Source organism: Thunnus albacares, chromosome 14 (genome assembly GCF_914725855.1).
Source record: "Thunnus albacares chromosome 14, fThuAlb1.1, whole genome shotgun sequence".
NCBI classification, from domain to species: Eukaryota; Metazoa; Chordata; class Actinopteri; order Scombriformes; family Scombridae; genus Thunnus; species Thunnus albacares.
The window spans coordinates 8162801-8185475 of NC_058119.1; the positions used below are offsets into that span (position 1 = coordinate 8162801).

Below are 22675 nucleotides of genomic sequence, written 5' to 3' on the forward strand. Positions count from 1 at the left end.
ATCACCACTGTACAGACACAAACATTTTGCTCCTAAAGGAATTGTTTCCCACAAAATCAAAATTCATGATTCACTGACACCAAAACACCCCACATTTCACTGTTTAACTACAAAACCCTTCATCATTGGTCGGAAATATGGAGAACATTTTTATGGTTGTTTTGCAGCTCTGAAAAGACTGTCTCATTAACAGTACAGTTTGAAAGAATGCAAAGCTGGAGCTATGGGACTATCTCCCTGTGTGATGATCTTACAAACTCCACTGGAAACTCGACAGGGGTGAGAAGATAATTACTGGATGTTCATTTTGAGCTGAACTTTTCTCATCACTTCATGTGCAAGGAGACGGTTTTAGACGATTGACCATACACAGTTGACAGCAGAGTTTAATTTGGGCACAGAGGACAAATTTATGGCATATCAGTTGGACAGAATGAAGCACTCTTGTCCATTGCAGCTCCACATTGTGACTTCCTCTGATAAAACAGATTTTACTCTCACAATAGTGTAACTTCAATGACATAGGGCCATCCTATTGTCAGAAAATATTCGTCTCACCGTCTGTGCCTATCTGTGTTGCCTGAAAAAATTACTGTGGATATCAAAAAGCTAAGAGTTAAGGAACATCAACTGGGCAAGAAAGGCTGCACAATGCCATATCAGAGTACTGTTTGTCTTGGCCATGGTCAGTGTCCGAACCTGGCAAAATCACAAAAGAGGAGGCCATATAAAGATACAGAGTCCCCAGGTATTGCAGAGTTTGAGGGACATCTTCATTAATTGGAATTTTATCTCAAAACAACCACACACACACACACACACACACACACAATTAATACGAAATGAGACTGCCTGCAGACACAAGAAAAAAAAAAAGACTGTGCAAGAGGATGGGAGGTATTCCAGGTACATTACTGGAAAGAAACACTTGCACAAGGTCCCTTTTCTCTCTCTCTCTCTCTCTCTCTCGCTCTCTCTGTCACTCACACACTCACCTGTGCACACACAAAATAGAGCATGTGGCCTTGTATACTCCAGGGGGAGAGTGTGACCACATGGGGAGGTCATGGTGTTGAATTGAAGAGAGCTGGGCTCTGAGCCAAAGCTAAAGTGACACAGTAAGAGAGCTGTTGACCCCACAGTCTGTCTGCACTGATGTCAGGGGAGCACTGAGGTGTATTTGCATGTGTGTGTGTGTGTACACACTACATTTTGCTGTTGCCTTAGTATGTCAGAGTCTGTAAAACTGTGTATGTTTGTGTGTGATTGCTTGGGGGAGAACATGTGTATGTGCGTTGGGACAGTGTGAACAGTGCAATGAGAAAGTGTCTATAGAGATATGGGTGTATGTATTTGTAATTTGTGTGTGTGACTTAGACCTGTTGACCCACTGTCTTACTCGTGAGGGCAGGAGGCTGTTACCCTGGAAACACAACAACACAACAGCAAGGTAAGGCTAACTGCAGTTCCTTAATATTTCTGCTTCCACCATTCTTCCCCCTCGATTCCCTTGTTAAACGTTCTCCCACTGGTCTCTACACATGAATAAGCAGTGCTGGAAACTGGTCTGTCAAACCAGATTAAGTCTGATTGCCACATGGGAATTGAGGGACAGAAAGAGGAGAGAGATCCAAGTAGTGTAGCTGCAGGGTCAAACAAGGAGAGCAACAGATGTCAGAGAGAGCAACAGATATTGCAGTTTCTCAGCCTTGAGGTTGGAACCTTCATTGGATCGCTTGATATACAGACAGGGTTGCAGGAAGTTCCTAAGACTGATGTTATTAAAGTTAATATATTTTAAATCAAAAAGGTTTAAAGATGTCATCATTTCTTTCTCTTTTCTTAAAGGTGACAGTAGACATATAAGGAGAAATAATGGGAGAGATGGGGGAATGCAACAAAGGTCCCTGGCAGGACACGGACCGAGGATGTTGTGATGCATGGTCTGTGCCGTAAGCCCTGGGCCAGGATCCCCCGACAGATGTCATCATTTCTATATCAGGATTTTTCCTGCCTGTCTAAATCTTAGGTGAGTAAACCTCAAATCTCCAACACCCATATACAAGGTAAGGAATGCCTTGTGTCTGTGCTGTTGCTACAACTATAAGAAACGCATGGGGTATCTGGTATTGGTGAGAGAGAAAAAAAAGAATTGCAGGGTCCCCTTTTATTTTAAAGCTCTCTTGCAGAAAAACTTCATTATCATTTTTTGTCAGTTTACCTCTAATTTGGTCACTAAGAAGCTCCACTACAGCACTTAGCTGAGGCAAACCTCATCAATAGTTGCTGAGTGAAGGAACAGAGTTACTAATCCACTTCCCCACAACAATAACTGTATTTGAATAAACATCTAAGCTGCATTTCTCTGATATATTTATTATGCTTGTCAAGTTGTCTGCTTACAAGAGACCTGGAAACACCTGTAAAAGTACCCCACAGCCTACAGCATGACACACGCACAAATTAAATGGATAAAAATACACAAAATCATACTCTAGGTGAATTAATCAAACATTCCTTCTTGTGCTGAGTCTGTGTGTTTGTGCGTTTGTGTACCTGCATGTGTGTCTAGCATGGTTGTCTGCTTTATCAACTTTGCTTTGATGTCAAGGATGCAGTTTGATAGTTAAGCATTAGGTGAGTAAGTGTGTGTGTGTGTGTGTAACTTTTTTTGGAAAGAGGGGGAGTGTGTGTGAATGAGATCTGGATTTTTGAAGAGTAAGTATGTGATATGATATATCCTTTTCCTCCCCTAAAGCGTGCCTGTTTCTATCTCTCTCTACACAGCAACCTGTGAAATAATGACGACAATGCCACAAGGTTCAGTGAATACTGTTACACACTCTCATCCGAATACGTTAACACACACACACAGACACACACACACACCAGTTTTGAACTCCCAGATTTAACAGTGCCACGGTGTTCAAAGAATTTCAAGCAACAACAGAGCTTTCAAAGCTTTCCTAAGGAACCCAGATGACTAACTCTCTCTGTGTCAGTGTGGTACGTGTGAGGTTAGAAGGCTCGGTTGTGTGCAAGTGAAGATCATCTTTGAGCTGCTATTAGCCTCTCAAGGCTCTGATGACAGAATCACAACATAACAATTAGCCATTCACCTTATTCTTTTCTTGTTTTCCCTTTATCCTCCCTAGAAGGTTTTGAAGGTCAAAATGCTCTGCTTACACAAGAGGTATATTTTAACACTAAGAGAAAAACAATAAGGCAACCTATTCAAACAGATGCCTTGGATCATCAGCTCCTCTTGATGAATTTCTCTGCATTCCAGCAGTCTGCCGCTACAGAGAGCTCTACAACCCGTCTGGTAATCCTCTCTTTGCAGCTCACCATGGAGCTCATAAAAGACCAAAGAGCCATCAGACATATTGTCTTCTGCTTGGCCTTTTGTACCTTTCACTGGGTCTCAATAGCCTCACCATCAGGCCATTGATTGGAGCCATGTCATGCAGATTGCAAGTCAATGTGTGTGACCAGGCGCAAAATGCTAGGCAGTGAATCCCCCTGTTTTTATTAGCCTATCAGACGGTTCAATCACTTCTCCATAAGTGAGCCACATGATAAACAATGCCCAGCAAGGAAGGATCGGACCAGTGGCTGCTAAACTGGATACCAGTGCCTGCTAGTTGAGAAGCACTGTATGTGTCACTACCTATTCCTTCACACATGCAAAAGCCAATTGGTTAGCCATGGCTCATATTCCTGCATATATGCCTTGACAGTGCTTTGTAGCATTTGAATAAATGGGAGCTATTTCCTTTGGGAAGCAGAATGTTAAGTGGGGAGACGGTTGGAGAGGGATGAAGAGAGTTCCCTGCTGTGTCATATCTAAACTGCACCGCAGGAATCACCCTACTCTCCCTCTGAGAGCTACTACTTATGGAATGAGAGTAGGAGACACATAGAGTGTAGAGAGAGATAGAGAGAAAGAGATTTATAGTGTGTTTTTAGGACAGTATTAAGATGCCTTGTTGTGTTATAAACCTAACTGAAAATTAATTCAAATATTGCCATCAACTTACAATTGATACCTATTACTAATGATGCAATATACATTTTTGCAACCGTATTAATTGTGAAATACAAAAATACCTTATTTACCTATGTATTCAAAACCTTGGCAGTTGCATTGCAAGTTGATATTTGTTGTTAATGCATCCTGTTTTTTAATCATCATTGAAATGTGTCCTGAACATGTTTAAAGGCATTGTTGTCCCAAAGTACACGGTGCATATGGTACCAGAGGAAAAAACAACTAAACCCTGAAAGGCCTGAAGTCCATGGAACTCTCTGTAGAGGTCCAAGACAGCATTGTGTTGTGGCACAGATCGATGTAAGAGTGTAACAAGGTTTTTTTATGAACAGCCTTGAGCCGTGCTGGCATTGTGCCAGTGTTTTACCATTGTACAGCACAGTAAGATAAGTTAAATTGTTTACATTGATGACACGCTGGAGGTCTGCTAATTTGAAGAAAGGCCCATCTGCAGCTCTTCATCTAAAATCTTACTTCTTGAACTATTCCTCCCTGCAATATTTAAAACTCATCCACTGACTTAATAGGGCCAAATATCTCCATAAGTTGTTGTGTAGACCTGTTTTTAATTGAAGAATCACAGCGCTGATGAAGCTCCTATAACTCTGTGATAAACATATTTTATTTCCTATTACTTCTTCGCAAAGAATCATCTCACTGGGAAAGTGTTTAATGTGAAGCAACAGCAGGGGGATGTTGGGTTTTCATCAGCAGTGACTTAACACAGAAAGTCATCAGGAATAGTAAAATAAGGCTTGTCATGGGTTGACTACCCAGCAGGACCACAGCAGCATGGCTTGGCATGGTTATCCCTTGCTGTGAGGCTGTAAAGGAAATACATGTTTCCACCCACGGAAAAACTGTATTAGAAACTGCTAAATCAATGAAAGTTCCCAGAGCCATGATGGGCATCATTGTGAAAATGAAGTCTGGAAACAACATGATTCTTCCGAGAGCTGGCCCTTCAGCCAAACTCAGTGTATGGGCAAGAACCCAATGGCCACTCCAAAGGAGCATCTCTGCAGAGATGGCAGAGAACTCCATGAAATGTTGCAGTTCATCAAATCACACATTGAGGGCAATACTTGAGTGGCTTCAGGAGAGGTAAGAATGTCCTTGACCTTGACGGATTTAAAAGGAAGAATGTGTGACACTTGAGGGATATGTGAGTATACGTACAACAATTGATTGGTTCCACAAAGTAACAACAACTAAATAAAGGGTCTGAATGCTTACTGTATGCACCATAGATATTTCAGCTGCCCATTTTAACATTGTCATGATAGTATACTGTCTATTGGTTGACTGTGAAGATGAGTGAGTCTAATTACTTTCTATTACTTTTTGCAGGCAAAAATGAAAGATTATGTCTAGACTAGACTAAACTAGACTATAAGTGGTAAGAATATACAGAAAAACAAAGACAGAGAGGAGGACAGACGGTGAAATTAGAGAAAGAAAGTGAGAGCACAGATATGAGCATATGAAAGTGAAAGCCTGTCACTAACAGCCATGAGAGTTCTCTAATAAAGAAGGGAGTCCCTATTCGCTTTTAACTGTGCCTCTGCTGTATAATATGATGGTGTTTGCACTGCTGTCTCTACTGGTTGAGAGCAGCAGTGGAGCACTTGTCTCCTGTGGGTCAAATTTCAGGTTCAACATGACAGAGACTTCTGGGGCTCTGGAGAGTCAAGGCTTCCCAGACCTCAGGACTACACAGCTCAGCTTCTCTCTGGGACCTTGAGGGTTGACGGGGGCTTGAGTCCACTGGGGGCTGGAGCTGTAAGCGTAATGGAATCCAGTGGTTAAACATCAGCTCTCTCCTCTAGGGGGTCCTTGGTGGAGCAATCACCACAGTGTGTGATGATGCTCTCTCCAACAACAACTTCCAGTGTAATTCATTTATATGTTACTATAGTGATGGAAGAACTGAAGCCAAATTATCTCAGACTGCAGCATAAAGGCAAATTATGCTCTTCAGGTGCACAAGCTAAAAGCACCAAATTAGTGTCTGATTTATTAAAAAAAAAAGCAAATCATCCAAACACAACTCTGTAATGGAAATGGAGAGGTACAATGCTGTTGAAAGCATTGTGAGATATATAAAAAAATTCTTAGCATTTTACATAACATTTTCTTAAAAAGAATAATCATTATCATCCTGAATGTGAAAGATTAAGGGGTTTATGAGGAAATTATATACATCTTGTATTGGCAGCATGTCACTGTTATTCATTAAAAACAGACTGCAAAAGTAATACTTCTGCACTTTCCCTACTCTCTAAGGAAATGTAGAGTAGTCTCCATCAGATATGGAATTTATGCCATATTTCCTATATTTTATGAACAACTGGGAAGATAAACACTGTTCCATCAAAGCTTGATAGTATTCTTCTATTCATCTGCTAAGTGCATTCTGGATGCATTCATTATTATTTTTGACAATCAAACTCTGACTAAGTTTATTCATCACCCAAAAAATGACCTGAAACAGCCCTCAGTATTATTTCGGATCCATGCCAGCATCCTTCTCCAGGTTTAAGCACTCTATTTGCTCAGCATTTTCTTATCTATGATATTTTTACTCTGCAGACACTGCATTGATTTTGTGCTTAGAAAATGTCATGTATTCAATTTGAGATTTTCTAACCCAATAGTCTACAGATTAGGGATGTTAAGCAAAGATGCTGTTTTGCTAAATACTATAATGTTCTATTGATTGTGTCTGTGACAGTTTGAGCTTATTTACCAATAAATGCAAATGAAAATATTAGTGGGTGGCAACTGCACTACAGTTCACACCTCACGTATAAATATGTGGACAAGGAAAATGAATAAACCACACAACTCTAGCAACTAACACAACAGCTTCTGTAAAACTGCTCTTTAGTGTTCTTTGTGCTAAGGCCTGAACATGTATGTTTGTGTTTATGTGACCGTGGGAGTATTTCATGTATGTTATCCAAGTAGCCCACATGGATAACCCACCACATTTCCACCAAGGATCCAAAATGCCCAAAAATGTCTGTGGGAAATCTAAGAAGACCCCATATTATTGAAGAAAATATTGACAAATTATTATAGAAATATGACAAAGTTTCCAGAACACCTGCCATGTTTTCTGCTTTGAAAATTGGAAGCAAGAACTACAGTAATGACAGCCCAGCCTGTGGTGAGTTTATCCAGTCAGGTTTCGTTTATTGTTTATGTTCATGCTCATGTCTCAGTGAAGGAGGCTGTCAACTATTTTACTGTCTACTGATAATTATTCCTGTCCCAAACAAAAGCACAAAAGCATCAGAATAAAATAAGCCTTTTTCACAGCAGACATTTTGACTTGTCATGGCAGGAAAAGCACAGATGGAACTAATACAGTTAATGATGGCTCTGTTTCATTTAAATGCCCCAGTAAGCCAGGCCTATGAGGAAGCATGTCAGCCTCTACAAACAATGTCCTAGAAGAAAACCATTGCTTACAAAACTGCAAGATTAAACTTTGCCAAAGAGCATAAAAAGAAGCCTTATGGATACTTCTACATTCTTTAGTCAGATGAAACCAAAATTAATTTGTTTGGATGAGATGGAGATGGGGTCTAGCATGTTTGGCATGGACTTGGCCAGGACTACCACAGTGACTGCATAGTGCTGATTGTGAAACATTGAGGTGGGAGTGTGCTGATATGGGTTCTGCCTGAGTGCAAAAGCTGTAGGGGAGATGACATTTATAGATGGCACTGAATGCAAGTTTGTATACCCAAATACCGAATGAAAAGATGACTATCAGTCTGAAGAAGGTTGGCAGCAGAGGAATTTTCCCGCATGATAATGGTTCCAAACACACTGCAGAAATCACACCGAAGAAAGAGTTTTTAAAGAAGAAAAAAGTGAAAACTGTGACCTGGCCAAGTATTTCCCCTGACCTGAATCCAATAGATCACCTTTGGAGTATTTTAAAGCAGAAAGTAGAGCAACAAAACCCCTCCAGCAAAGAGCAGCTGAAAACAATCATCTGAAGAATGGCAGAACATCTCTCCACAGATTTGTATGAGACTGGCATCATCCATGCCCAGGAGGGTTGATTCTGTCATCAAAAATAAAGGCGGGCATAAAAAATATTGAAAAATAAAAGGATGGAGTCTCACTAATGAAAGCAGTGCTGACTTTTGATGCAGTTTGTTCTTAAATATGGACCCTTCATCATAGTTTAAGTAGTCAGATATTTTGTTTTTTTTATTAATTGGCTTATTACCTCTTCTTCTAAAAACAAATAAAATTGTATTAAATCGACAGGGGTGTACTCAGTTTTGTTATACACTGTATGCTCAATTTGTAAAATATAATCTAATTTTCATCTTTTGAAACCTACAAACATTAATAATACCAATAAAATATAAATGATACATATCACATAACATGGAAACCTGGCCAGTGGTTGTCCATGTATTTTTCTATGGACCAAAATGTTGGACTGACAGACGGACAGATAAATGGGCCAACCAACCAGCTAACTGATCGACCAACTTACTGACTGACTGACCCACTGACTGAAACTGCTTTCTTTAAGCCCTGCTACAAGAAGGCCCAAAATCTAGGTACATTCTGATCTAGTGCTTGTTGATTCGGTGAGAAAACATAGTCAAAAGTCAGGCATGCTTTGGCATGCTATCTCTGCTGTTTGAAGTAAAGTTGACTTTTTTTCCTACCTGATGAAGGCTGTGGCTTCTGAGTACAATGCTCTGCTCTTATTTGTCAGAAATGTTAAGGACATGGTGATTTGCAGGGGCAGCGCTCAGGCTTTGGCCCCCTGCTGCTAACAGCCACAGAGACCCAGCTGTTCACTACAATAGAGCCATGATTACACCTACACTGCTGGCAAGGTTTTTAGTTCCTCCCCGGCTGTCTGCTCTCCGCTTCCAACCCAGCGGGCATGTGATTGTACCAGCTTCACTCACCCTTTCACCCTGCCTCTCACAACCTCTGTCCCTCCATCACTGCCTCCCACATGTGGTGTGGTGTCACACTGCCACTGGCATAATTCTATATGTAAGGGAATGTATTGCAAATGAGGAGAACATGAAGCAAAATAATTAGATGAGAATTAAGGGATAAGAAAGATTTTAACTAAAAAGGCCTTATGCCTCGGTAAGGCAAAATGCTTCATGTTAGCCAGCATCTGTTAACATGATGTAACAGGACACCTGAAACAACGGTTCAGTTAACAGTTTAGCCACTGCAGGTATACTGCAGATAACAATAGAAACAGCACTGTTACCAGTTAACTGTCACTGATGAATCAGACCTAACCATGGGTTAAACTGATGAAACAAACTTTGTAAGATTTGAACATAGCTTATCTTTTTGGCTATGGTAAGTTGTTCTGTTATTCTAATAATATTTAAATTGCAAACCAACCACCAACTAGAATTTAGACAAGTGAAGTAAATACCATGGAGTAAGTAGTTAATAGTGAGCAAGTAAAATTTTCCTTTTATGAGAAAGTGTCACAAACTGCTCAACAAGTTTGACCAATGAACAAGAATTTAAGAAAACACAAAACACAAATAATACATGTTACTGTAAGCCCATTTGTACAAATAATTACAAATTACAAATTAAAATAATCCACACTGAAGACTGATCTAATATCTGTATGCTGTTTCAAAACTATTTAGTGATAGCATTTTAATTTGGAGCATAAAAGTGACATTGTGATCAACAGTAAGTGCAAGACTTTCAAAAGTGAATAGAAATGACTTGTTCAGAGATGACATTTGAATTATGTTATGTCTTGTTATTAGGTTTAGTATGAAGCACACACCATATAGCCCCCATTTCAGCTTTAATTCAACATTCTGTCAATATGTGTGCCATTTTTGAAAATTTTATTCAACCAGGTCTGTGCCCTAATGAGTCACTTCCAAGCAAAATTCTAAAAGTTGCTCAAAGTCAGTGCCTCCCAAGTGCTCCTCTGGTCAGGCAAAGCCCTCTATACCTCGCTCAAATGCCACTTTAATGTAACCTTAAGGCAAAATTAACCCTACAGCTGAACATAACCCTAATCCTGTGCCACTTAGAGAATCAGTGCATACCATTGCCTTCATGGAGAGGACTTGGTGTTAAACCTTTGAAATAAAAAATTTGATCACGAATACAACACTTCAAGTCAAAACGAAAACCAATTACATATCACAAATATACCCCAGAATCATGTAAATCCATCAATATATAGTCTATGTATTCATAAAATATATGTATTACACAACTATTTGATGGATATTTATATAACATACTCTATATAAGTAGGCGAAGTCAGGGCGCTGGTAATGATTTCACAGTATGCGGCTTTGGCAGAGATGCTGAAGCAGGTGAATCACGAGAACACTTAAATTAATCATAGAGGTGACACACAAAGCCATATTTCACATTTGAAATTAGCTTATCAATAATTCACTGCTATTGAAACAAGACTAAGTGTCCTTCATCTGCAAGGCTCCAACAGTAAATGGGGGGAAATTATACAAAAATGATTTATACTCTCCTGAAAAAGTGTGGTTTAACTTACTTCGAAACAATTTGAATTCTCTAATCAACATGCATATAGCATTTTTAGAATTTGTTTTGTTTGCTGTAATGTATGAGTACTTCTGTAAGCATACTACCTCCAACTCCTGCTTGCAGTACAGGAGCCGTAAGACTTGCCAGGGGTTACAGATTAACATGATCTCATGGGATGGCATATAAACAGCACACCACTTTTGAAGATATTTTGCATGTCATGTCTACGCATTTCAAGCTTTTCGCGTGTCGTTTAACACCATGTAGTCCCCATAGACCTCCATTGCAACCCAGTATCACGGCAGTCCACGTCACATGACTGTCAAGTTTCTGTCTGTGAAAACAACAACAACAAAAAGCTGACATTCCTTTTATTCTCAGTGGAAAATGCAGTATTTTAAGATAGTTTCGGCATTAAAATGCATTTCGATAACAATTCATCTCATCTCATTAATTTCAATTCATCCCTGGGCTGCTCTAAAATCCATGTTTTTTGTTGAAAGAATATCATCAAACAGTTACATAAAACAACACAAATAACATAACAGCTCAGATAACTACACAATGCAAAGACATTGATTCAAACAACATGCAGCTACATGGTTTCAGTGATAGCAGCGTCCATAGCAACTACCATAGCAACAATAGAAAGCCTGCAAGAATCTTCATAATAACTGAATGAAGATTATGAAAATAAAATGCACATTTCCCACTAGAAATGTTATCACACATTTTAATGCTGAAACTATCTTAAAATATTGCATTTTCTATGAGAATAAAAGGAATGTCAGCCCACTTTTTTTTTTGTCTTTTTGTTTGTTTTCGCAGACAGAAACTCAACAGTCATGTGACATGGACTGGGTTGCACTGGATGTCTATGGGGACTAAACAGTGTTAAATGAACAAAGCAAAAAATGCATAGTGGTAACACAAAAATTACATAAGAAATTGGCATGTTATTCATACACCATTTGGTGAAACCAGGCTGCACAGATATGAATTGTGTCAAATTGTTCAGCTGTGTCAATGACCCTGGTGCCCAACAGGTTAGAGAAGATCCAGGAAACATCCAAAAGGGATGAGATTCATACATACCCTAACCACCTATATAGATGTATCTGAGAGCCATCAGCATCTCAGATACATCTATACAGTAAAACCGCTCAAAGTACTGTATGCTTGTGTCTGAACAAACAGACTATTACTTGCGGACAACTCATGGAACAGGTCCCATGATGTGGCCACATCACTGATAAAATGAGCCCTAGGTCCCAGGGGAGGTAGTACCAACTTTAAATTATATGTCATGGGAATGGCATCCACAAGCTGATGAGAAAGCCCAACTCATAAAAGGATGTGCCTGTCATTACAATTCCACTCATGACGACAGTTTTGATAGGGGTTTAAAGCCCACGCTTCCCCAGTGGCACACAGCTGCGGTCCTCTTGTATGTACCTGTGATCTGTGTCACAATGGGCACTGTGCTTGGGGCTGAGGTTGAGGTATGAAACCCACCTCATAAAGCTCTTCAATCTTAGCCGCCTCAGTAGTAAAGCGTGGGTGGCTGATGCCATCATCGCAGCCTGAGTGTTGACTGGTATCTTGAGCTCAGTTTGAGCTAAGAGACAGACTGTCTGAGTGACAACATGCAATCTGCTGATAGGTGTGCCTATCAGTAATGATGCATTCTTGTGATAGGAGAGATTGCCATTAGGGAGCTTTGCTCTGAAACGGAGGGACCCACTGTGCTTTGTATACAACTCCAACACAACAATTTTCAATGATAAGCCAGTTATCTATGTATATCTAAGTGTGAGTCGTGCAGTTAAGGTGGGGATGAAATTTGCACAAAATGAAACTGCTGTTGAAAAAAATGTAAATATGGCTCTGTGAGAAAATGTCTGTAAACTGACTGCAAATTAGGTCACATTATGAATCTTGAAGCCAGATAGTGACAATAAAAAACAAAAAAACAGAACTTGCAAATTGCAGGGCTAACAATAAATTAAGCAGACAAACTCTGTATCTTTTAGTTCCTGCTTGTTTAAGTGCACATATTGTCTCACATTCATTATAAACAGAAGCAATGTTGCTGCAAATGCACAAGTTTGATTTTTCTTGACTTTACTAGTTGACAAGACTTCTCTTTTGCTGTGTGAGTTTCTGGGTTGTTATTGTATTTCTGTGTCTATGTCCTAGACAGCCTTGGTAAAAACAAATTCAGTGGTGTTGCAGGAGGGGCATCACTCACAAAATCCACCCAGTTCTCCAAACTCCAATTTTTGCTTTTCTCTGTCTCCCCCCATCTGAACATTCCTGAGGTGATGGCAAGAAAGCAGTGGATGAATGAGAAAAGCTGATCTTAAAAAAAGTGAAAGAGTGATGTCCTCTCTTTAAAGAGACTAATAAAAATGGCTCAACAAACAACAGTCAAGAAGAATAGGTTAGATTATGATTGTTCTTGTCAGGAAATCAATTGCTAAACTGACTGAATTGACAATGTTGTGTGTATGCACCGCCTTCACATAGCTGCCATTCATTTTCATCTTGGCAATTCATTTGACCCCCTGTACTCAATTAATTTCTATTAAACTGGTCAGGAGGACCAGTCATACAATACATACAGAACAAGTCTTTGTGCACTGTACAGAAACCAGTGGCAAAAAAAAGCCTCACATTATACTGTAGCCTCCTTTCATTCTATCTTGTCTTGCGCTGCTTTTCTCTCTGTCCACTCTATGGCCTGACTGAGCGATGGGCGATTTTCTGGAGAAGCACTCAGCCGAACAAAATGATTCCACATCAACAGACAGCAAGAGGAGCCACTTTTGAAAGGCAAAGACAGCGTATGAATTTGTGTGCTTGTGTGTGTGTATGTACATGATGTGAGCACATGTATTCATTATGCGATATGTTCCTATACTTTTGGTTTCAATTCTTTTGAATTAGGATTGTTGTTTTGTCTGAGACTCACTTCTTGGATGGCCTTAGAGTTCTGATTTTGGGCTAATATATTTAGAATTTGGTTAGAAATAGGATTTCAGTTAGGTTAACGTATAAGGTTGGGCATGGTGAAGTGATGGTTAAAAGCGGGTAAGGGCTGAGGAGATAGGGATTGGAGGTTCCTCATGAGGATAAGTAGGAGAATCTGTGTGTATGTGTTTGTGTGTATGGACAGGCCCTTTTATCAGTAGAGAAAAGAAACAAATAACATCTTTATCTCCTGATCAGTCCTCTCCCCCAACTGCCCAACCCCAGCCTCCCTGTCAGAGTTCATGGCTGACTGCCTCCAAAGAGCTTGGGCTGTTTGTTTAAATGTAAAGGTAATCAAGTCCAGCATGCCACGGGGATCCACGGAGCCAGAGAGAGCCAGAAAGAGGCAGATGGGTTGATCCCAGGGGAAGGGTACAAGGACAGGCCACATCGGCAAGTCTTGTACCCTCTCTCTACTTGTTGTGGAAAGTTATCCATCTCAATTATTAAAAGTGAAAGTAAGCAATTTTGTTTTCAACCTTTAGTTAAAGGCGTAATGTGCAGCATGCATGTTGGAACTGTTTGGTGCCATTAAAGGTGCAATATACAACATTCAGCTCCACTAGATGTCAGCAAACAACTATTTGTTATGCAAAGATATAGTGGAGTAATGGTGTCCTGAGCAGAGAATGAAGTCACACTACCTCTCTGTGTGTTGTAATTTGACCCCCTCGTTCTTTGTTTTGGTAGCCGCACAGTGCATGTGAGCATGCAAGTCCCTCTGTGTCCTTCCTCGTCCGTTTTCAACATGGCAGCTGGGTCACAAAGTTTCTCCTATTCCAGCTAAACAGTACGCTACAATATGTCTCTGAAAACAATTGACGTGAGAAATGGGCAATGCAGTAATATAATCTTGATCCATATTTGATCAGCACTTTTTCCAACTTTATTGAGTAAAAGACACGCACATTTGTTTTGGTCTGAGATGCTGGTGCGATAGTACAACATCTAATGGGGCTGAATGTCATATAAGCAACCGACCAGTGGAGGCTACCAGTCTTCTCTGTGATGGCCTTATTTTGTTTTTTTTACAGTAAGTATATGTTACTATTTATCTCCAAATTGACGGGGTAATGAATGAGTTTAAAAGTAGTAAATGTGGCATATTTAACTGGACAGCAGCACCTCGGGGGATAAGCTGCAGTGACAAGGGCATGTTATGCTTTACACTCACAGCTGGGAAATGCACAATACTACCACTGCTGTGGCCTTGCTCAAGCTGCTCAAGAACAGATGCTATACGATCGGAGGGACACATACCCCCTGATCAGATTTTCTCAGATGGTCCAGGAATTCATTCAAGTGGCTTTCAGTCCAAAGACTGCCATTCAAAACAGGCTAGAGATAGAGGCAGGTCCAGCTGCACAGAATAAAGCAGCCCATGTCCAGGGAGTGGATAATATCATTAAGAAAACTACAAAGTGGGATTTATAGGTATACATATGAACATATTTTAAAGATAAACATGTATGTACAGCACCGCTCTTTTTATGAAACGGTAGTCCTTGAGGAAAAGTCACATTGACACAAACCGAAGATAACTGATGACCTGATGAAAGGAAGGTAAACGATAACAAAGCCTGTTTGCTTTTCCTCCTACAGAATATCTTGTTCTCCTACATTATTTTTCCTGTTCTCATCCACTTCCTCTCTTTCTTAAGAAGTCATTTTTAAAATAGAATTAAATGCAAATTAGAGTAGAGCTGATTATCATATAAACGGCTGTTGCCTAGGGGGGCAAGACACTCTGGCTTTATTTATTTATTTTGTCATATTTTTCACATTTCCTTTAATCAGTCCACATTTTCTTTTAAAGACATTGGGGAATCGGGGACTAACTGAAGACGGGCGTGTGTTTGAGTTTCAGTGTGCGTGTGTGCATGTGTAAGGGCAGCTTGTATTTGTGTTTGTGTATGTGTATGTGACCAAGAGCAGAGAAAGCGTCAAAGATGTACCTGCAGCATTCATAGACCTGTGCAACTTTGTTACCATCATGTCAACTGGTTCTTTATATTGTTCAATTAAGTGCATGCTTTTGTTTCTCTGTATTTATAATCTTTTACTATATAACACTAAGATATATCACATGTAAAGGTACACATCTAGGACCATATTACAAACCCCATAATCCAGTACTAACCAATATCTTTATGTAGCTGTGGAGAGGTTTTTTGGCAGCTGGATTATGTTTGCAGTCACTCACAAGTACAATTGGTCTGCTTTCAATTCATAGTGAGTGAGGGTAACATTGCTTGGACAATTATCCAGAACTAACATCAGAGGGAGATGGAGTGAACTAGAGGGAAGAGGTTCAAACAAAGACCTGCAAAATAGAAAGTCTGAGCAACACACAAGCAAATCAAAATAACAATTGAACACTGACTGACTTCATCATGTTCTCTTGATGAAGGGGTGATTATCTTTTTATTTTTTATTATTATTAACCGGTCAGAGGTTGACATCTCACTTGAAACAAGTCACTGCATCTAATCTATGCTGAGAACCTGCTCATCCTGTGACTTTTGACAGTACTTTGAGGTGTCATGTACAGAGTTCGTCAGATGTGCTCTTTCTGACATCAAGATTTTTTTTTTGTCCACTGACATGGACAGTTATTTATGGCTTCTTTTCCTCCCATCTCAACTACTGTAATCTGCAATGTCCCAGAACAGCTTGTCCAGAACACTGGGACCAGACTCCCCATGTCCCAAAGGAGACATGCTCCTTTTTGGTGTCTTTAAACTGCCTTATAGTACAGACAATCTACAGAACCCTTCTGAAGCATTTGTTATCCATGTCGATTTACAACAGCTTGTATAACCATTTCTTAAATTTTTTTTTCTGCCTCTGGCACAGAAAGATGACATCCCCAATCTTAATCCCACCTTCATAGCTCTGGTCATCAGATCTACATGAGCTGCTGAAAAATACTATAGATGTTGGCAACAATTCTGAGGTCTAGTATAAGGCTTTTTTCCTCCACAATCCAAAGATATGAAAGTTCGTTTAATTGGTGGCCTGTAGGTGTGAATGTGTCTGTACTGTATGTGTGTATAGACTGTCCAGGATGAACCCTGTCTCTCGCTCAATGTGTGGGGGATAGTAACATTGATAATGAGATGAGATGCAGCGCATTCAGCTCAGCAGGTGATTGATTCATTACTGCAAAGTGAACATATGATGTGATCATTCAATCAGAGCAACATGTCACAACGTCAGGAAAGAAGAAAGCCCTCTGAGTTTTTATAAGTTGCCTCCCCTGCTGTGGTAGAGCCAAGTCTGTGGAATCCCCACAGTATCACATCAAAAGAATCCACTACTGGTGGTGCGTGGGCTGTCTATATTCTTTATTTTTATTCTACTGCTCTTTTACAGAGGAAATACTTTGGTTTTAAAGCACTATCTGAATAAATGTGACCTGACACGACTTGACTTTACTGCTAACTATGGTACCTCCTTACATAATAGCGACAAGTGTTTGAGGCCGATGAGAAGGGCTGCACTTTGCACAGCAGATTCTCAGAGAAACTGTGCTGCCAAAGTTGCTGTTGGGGCCATCTTGTCTCAGCAACTTCACATGGGATTCAGAGCACACTCTGCTGTTTTTCAATGGATGCCCTGCTCTCTTTCCAACCACTGCCTTTCTCTCTGCTCGCCTTGTATCTCTGTGCGTTTGTTTTCAAGTCTTTTGTGTGTTTTCACTTCATTGTGAACTCTGTACCCCCTGAATCTCTTCGTTCTGCAGTCTGGTCCTATAGTTACATCGAACTCTATATCAACATCTCTTTCTATCCGTAGCCTCAGGCATGGGGTATTGTGAGGGCAGATGGGGTTCTTCTTCCATGAGTCTTAATGTCTCAGGTGTCTCTCCCCAGACGCACACACACCGACACAAGTAGAAATATACATACTTCCTAGTCGATGCATAATTCACAGACTTCAAGCAATTGCAGACACATCTGAGTACATATATCTGGGCTGCCTTTCTCCTGTGCTATGACCCCAGGTGCCTTTAATTTCCCATGCATTATTCCAGTGCTTGAAGAATGCCAGTGGTTACTCCCCAAAAGAGTGTGTGTGTCTGTGCTTAAACTCATCACTCCTATCTCTGGCTTTCAGCAGAGACCACACAACCAGAGCATTAAAATGCCTGCATGTGCTTTCCAGCGAAGGAACTCTTAATAAGACTCGGGTGTTTGATTGGCAAAATAACATGGAACGCTGAGATATGTATTAGTATGCAAGCTTTTAATTTTCAGTAACTAAGTGTGTGTGTGTGTGTTTGTGTGTGTGTGAGAGAGAGAAAGAGAGACAGATTTGGAAAAATAAGGAGAGGGAGATATGATATGCAGACAGATTAGCCCAGCAGAATTTAGGAGTAATTAGAATAAAAAATTCTCATCTCAATCTTGACATAATAATCAGCCAAAAATGTTTGAATCTGCTCTTCGGGATGTATTTACTTTACAGCATTTAAGTCTTTACCATCCATCTGTTCTGGTCAGTAGAGTCAACAACATTACCTCAGCTGATATGCTATGATGCTTTGGCAACACAGAAAACATCTTGTCGTGCCAGTAAAGCATATTTGTCTAACATGTTTGACTACTCTGGACTGGGCAGTACTGAACTGGGCAACATACAGAATAGAGAACAGAATAAAAGGGGAAAGCTCTTCAAATAACAGGGTGCATGTAGTTGTTTTTCAGATTTCATGACACAATGTCAAAAACTGAGGCACACAAGCAAACACACACAAGCAAATCTCCTATTTTGTTTCAGCTTTACAAGCTAGTATTGATACCAGTTATGAATCTGCCAGAACAAACTGTGGACTGTTTTATCTGTGTAAAGCTAAGGAGATATATTTTCTAATCCTGTTTTTGTATCTAGAAGGTATGTGTGAGTTGGGAGGCTTCATATTGTTGCTATTGCTGAGTGGTGCCTTAAAATGTTGTCACTGAATTTCTTAGATGTATCAAATAGCTTTATTTTAGTGGCTACAGCATTTGTTCAACTGTGTAATTCTGGGTGCAGTTTTGTGAATATAAAGAGATAGATAGCAAGTACCTTGTATTGCTATATCAGTAATAAGTTGCAAAGTAAATACAGTATCAAATTGATGTCAAACCTCCCTAAAGCCAGATTGTAATTCAAGCACATATAAATAGAACTATGAAATACACAACACTAAATGTGATAGTCAAGTATAAACTGACAAACAGATCTGAGCAGCCTGTACAGAGAAACCGCAGCACTACTGGGGTCCGTTTGCAATCACTTCATGTAGCTCTGCAGCAGAGAAGAGTGGGGACAGAGAGATAGCAAGTGAAGAAAAGTATCTCATGTCAGCAGATGATGGACCTAAATGAGACACTGAGACACTAGCACTATCAGTTAAATACAGCAAAGGTTAGGCTGTGTGCATACTGTAGGATTACACATCAATAAAAAGCACTGGCAGCATTAATGACATTAATGCAGAATAGTTATGTATATAATCATCTCTTTTATAAAGTGATCATAATATGGCAATTGGCACTTCCTTACAACAATATCGCAACTTGTTATTTCCACAGTTTCATTCTCCTTTCATCTCTCTCTTTATCTCAATTAGTAGAATGTGACATTGTCAATTTAAATTACATCTTGTTGATGAGACATGACACGGAGCGCTCAACGAGGAGTGTCGAGGTCTGTGTGTGTCTCAGTCCCCTTTGCTCATGCAACAGCATTTCGTAATAGCATTATACTGATTCATTCGTACGACTTTTGAAATTTCGCCTAAGGTTTGTATTAGTGTCTCACACTTTTCTTATAAAGAACCTCTATTATAATCCAATAGCCTCTCTCTTGCCAAAATCTCTCTTATAAACAATGTATCAATTTCCCTTCCCTTTCTTGCTTCCTTCTTTTTTCTCCTCTCCCCTTTTAACCTACCTTTTCTATTTCCTGCAGGGGCATAGAGGAAAGAGAGGAAGAAAGGGGGAGAGGAGCGGTCGAGCGCACAACTCAATTATACATCAAAGCACTTATGTTGGGGACACCATGGAAGGGGGAGGGGGGCAAGAAGAAAATGGAGAGCAAGATGTCTGAGGACGAAAGAGGATTCACTTGGATGAGGAGGGGCCTTGGTGACGGGTGCTGGTATCTGTGCAAGTTGGTGACTAAAGGGAAAACAGACCTTGCTTACTTAAGAGAACAAACTGAGAAGAAATATTGACTTTTCTGCTTTTTCCCTCCACATGTCCAAAAGAATGAAAGAACACAACAAACAAAAGATACGGCTAGGTTTTCCACACTATCTCAACAATTTCTCAATCCATAGGCTTGTCAACCGAGCAAACTTTAAAACCAACCAAACACATATACATGTACATTGAACAAAATCGATGTGCTGTACTGTCTCTGAAAGGAGAGGCTAACCAACAATGTTATTCCTTGCTCATTAAGATTAAGCTATGGATTAAATAACTTTCATGAAGACTGCCATATGTTAATTTTCATTTCTAATGCATGAACTTCACAACAAAGAGCATTCTGTACTATGGATATTTAATTAATATACCATGTCTGTATGTACTATGCTTAAACCTTGATCTCTGCTTCACTTTGGTGGACCTCGGTTCCTTAACAAATAATTTTCTTTTATTTGTTTTCTTATTTTGCTTGCATTTATAGTGTAAGAACATTGAATGTCAGTTGTCAAAAATAAGAAAATATCCAGGCATGATATTTTGTACACTGTTTCCTCTGTAAGGCAGGTAATCAAATCAAAGTCCTTGCAATAAAAGAAGATTAATGTACACAGATCACCTCTGTATGTCATATTGTGTATTCAAAGATTCCGTCAGAAAATCCTAAACAGAAAACAATAGTGAAAGTTGAAAGCCCTGCCAGCAGCCACTATGGTGCTGTGACATATAATGAATATATGATGTAAGATGACTTTGTTATTCTATTGGGGCTAAAAATGTAAACTGATGATGATGGTATTAAAATCAAACTGGTTTATCATTGGAGAAGCATACATGTGGATGGTGAATCTCATTGCTATCAGCCAGTTAGACTATGAGATCCTGTGCAAAGTTCACATTCTGAACTTAGAGCCTCCTAAAGGAAAAGTCCATGAGGTCTCAATGCAAAATGCAAAGGGTTAAACCGATGGGGGGCACGGATGTGCAAGAAAGAATATCATGGTCATCTGCCCATTTGTTTTTGATATTTCTTGTGTATGTAGACATTTGGGCCTGAGATGGCACTAGAGAAAAGTTCAGGAGAATTAAAATCTGTGGACCAAATTTCGTAGAAATCTAGCCTGTAGTTTGAGTTAGCATTAGACAGACTAGCCAATATCAGCATCCACAGCCATCTTTGCTAGTAGGGCAGAAATGCTGCTTTGTTCTATAAGAGGTGCCAAACAATTTCTCGACAACATCAAACTGACTAGAATGATAACCTGAAAATGCTGCAGAGATTTGACAAGGATGGGCTGTAAGTTGGAGCTTAAACATCTGTTTGTCACCTTAATTAATTTAAGAGTTGTTTATTGTTGTTGTCATGTATGCCTGCTGTAACATACCTCAGTAAAACCTGTTATCTGAGGTGTAAATTGAAGAGCAAAAGTTGTGAGGGAAAAACATGTTTTAACAATAAGAGCTGCTTTTAACAACCATATACTATAGGAACCAGTTTATCCTCTCGGTAAATAGGTGTATGAGTAATATCAATCATACTTTTCCCGACAGCCAGCTATTATATATGTATGACTCACTGTATATGGTTAAAATGGTGAGCCCCAATGCTATTGTATGTTATTATTACACTGGACTGAACATTCAACAACAACATTCAACAATCCCAACATGAAAGAGTGAAAATTGTAGGTAGCGACAGTCTTTCTATCCCTGTTCACCTTTCTTTCATACTTCTCTATAAAGCATCATTTTCCTTTAATGCTTCTCTCTCTACCATCTCAATTGTAGATGTGACAGCAAAAACAGATTTGAGCAAATTGGAAAGGCTATAAAGCTCTATTAAGGAAAACCTTGCACGGTCAGTGGAACAGTGAGAGGGGAAAAACAGAGCAATGGGGAGGTGGTGCATATTAAGACACAGAAGAAGACAGAGGGAAAGGATCGTCAAGGAATTTGCATAATGCCAAATGGAGCCCTAGTGAGGCTGACAGCACGACTTGTAGCGCAACAATTTTTTTCCCCCACACATTAATTTCTTCCATCTTTCAGCAGAGTATTGTTCCCATAACCATGCATCATACACACTGTAAAAAGCCATGAGAGTTAGCACTCTGTTTCCTTCTCTCCAACACACCTACACATAAACATAAACACTCAAGCAGCTGCAAAATACAGTGGGACTGACAAGATGCTCAACTGTCTTCCATGTTAGAAAAACCTTGTCAAAATTCACAATTCTGCCAAGTGAGTGTTGGAGGGAAGTAGAGCGCCGAAGGCAGGGTGGGGGTGGGGATGGAGGGGTGGTACCCTCATACTTGAAAGAAAGGGAGAGAGGGAGTGACAGGTTGATTTATTCAAAGAGTGAGGAGTGGGTGAATCAAACTTTAATGGCTTTTGGGAGTGCAAGCTGTCCCCCCCACCCCACTTCCCCCCTTCAATCTTGCCCCTTCTCTCTCAGTCTTTCCTTGTCTGCTCCCACCTCACCTCCTTTATCTCTCTCTCTCTCTTTCTCAACCTCCCTCACTCTATGTTTCTGCACTTTTTGATGGTCACTCACAAACGCAAGCCTTCCCTTTTTTGACAGACAAATATGTGCCCATTTCTGCGTAGCACGCAAATCAAGGTGCTCTTCATGCTCAGCGGGGTAAAGTAAATGACAGAAAGATAAAGAGAGGAAGAGGAGGTGATTTACCTTCACAAGTGGCAGCGCACGTGATGCCCAGGCAGCATTTGTTGCATCAACTCCTGGACTGGAAAGGATGTGCGGAAAAATTGTTCTACGGGCCCGACGTCCTCCCTGACAACTCACTTAAGCCACTATTTGCCCTGAAAGGCTCAC

At 40.0% G+C, this 22675-nt stretch overlaps 1 protein-coding gene across 9 annotated transcripts in view; it reads right to left on the minus strand.

The window, feature by feature from the left end:
* cdh23 (cadherin-related 23) overlaps nucleotides 1-22675 on the minus strand; it is a 186107-nt gene that overhangs the window by 98942 nt on the left and 64490 nt on the right. The window lies entirely within an intron of this gene.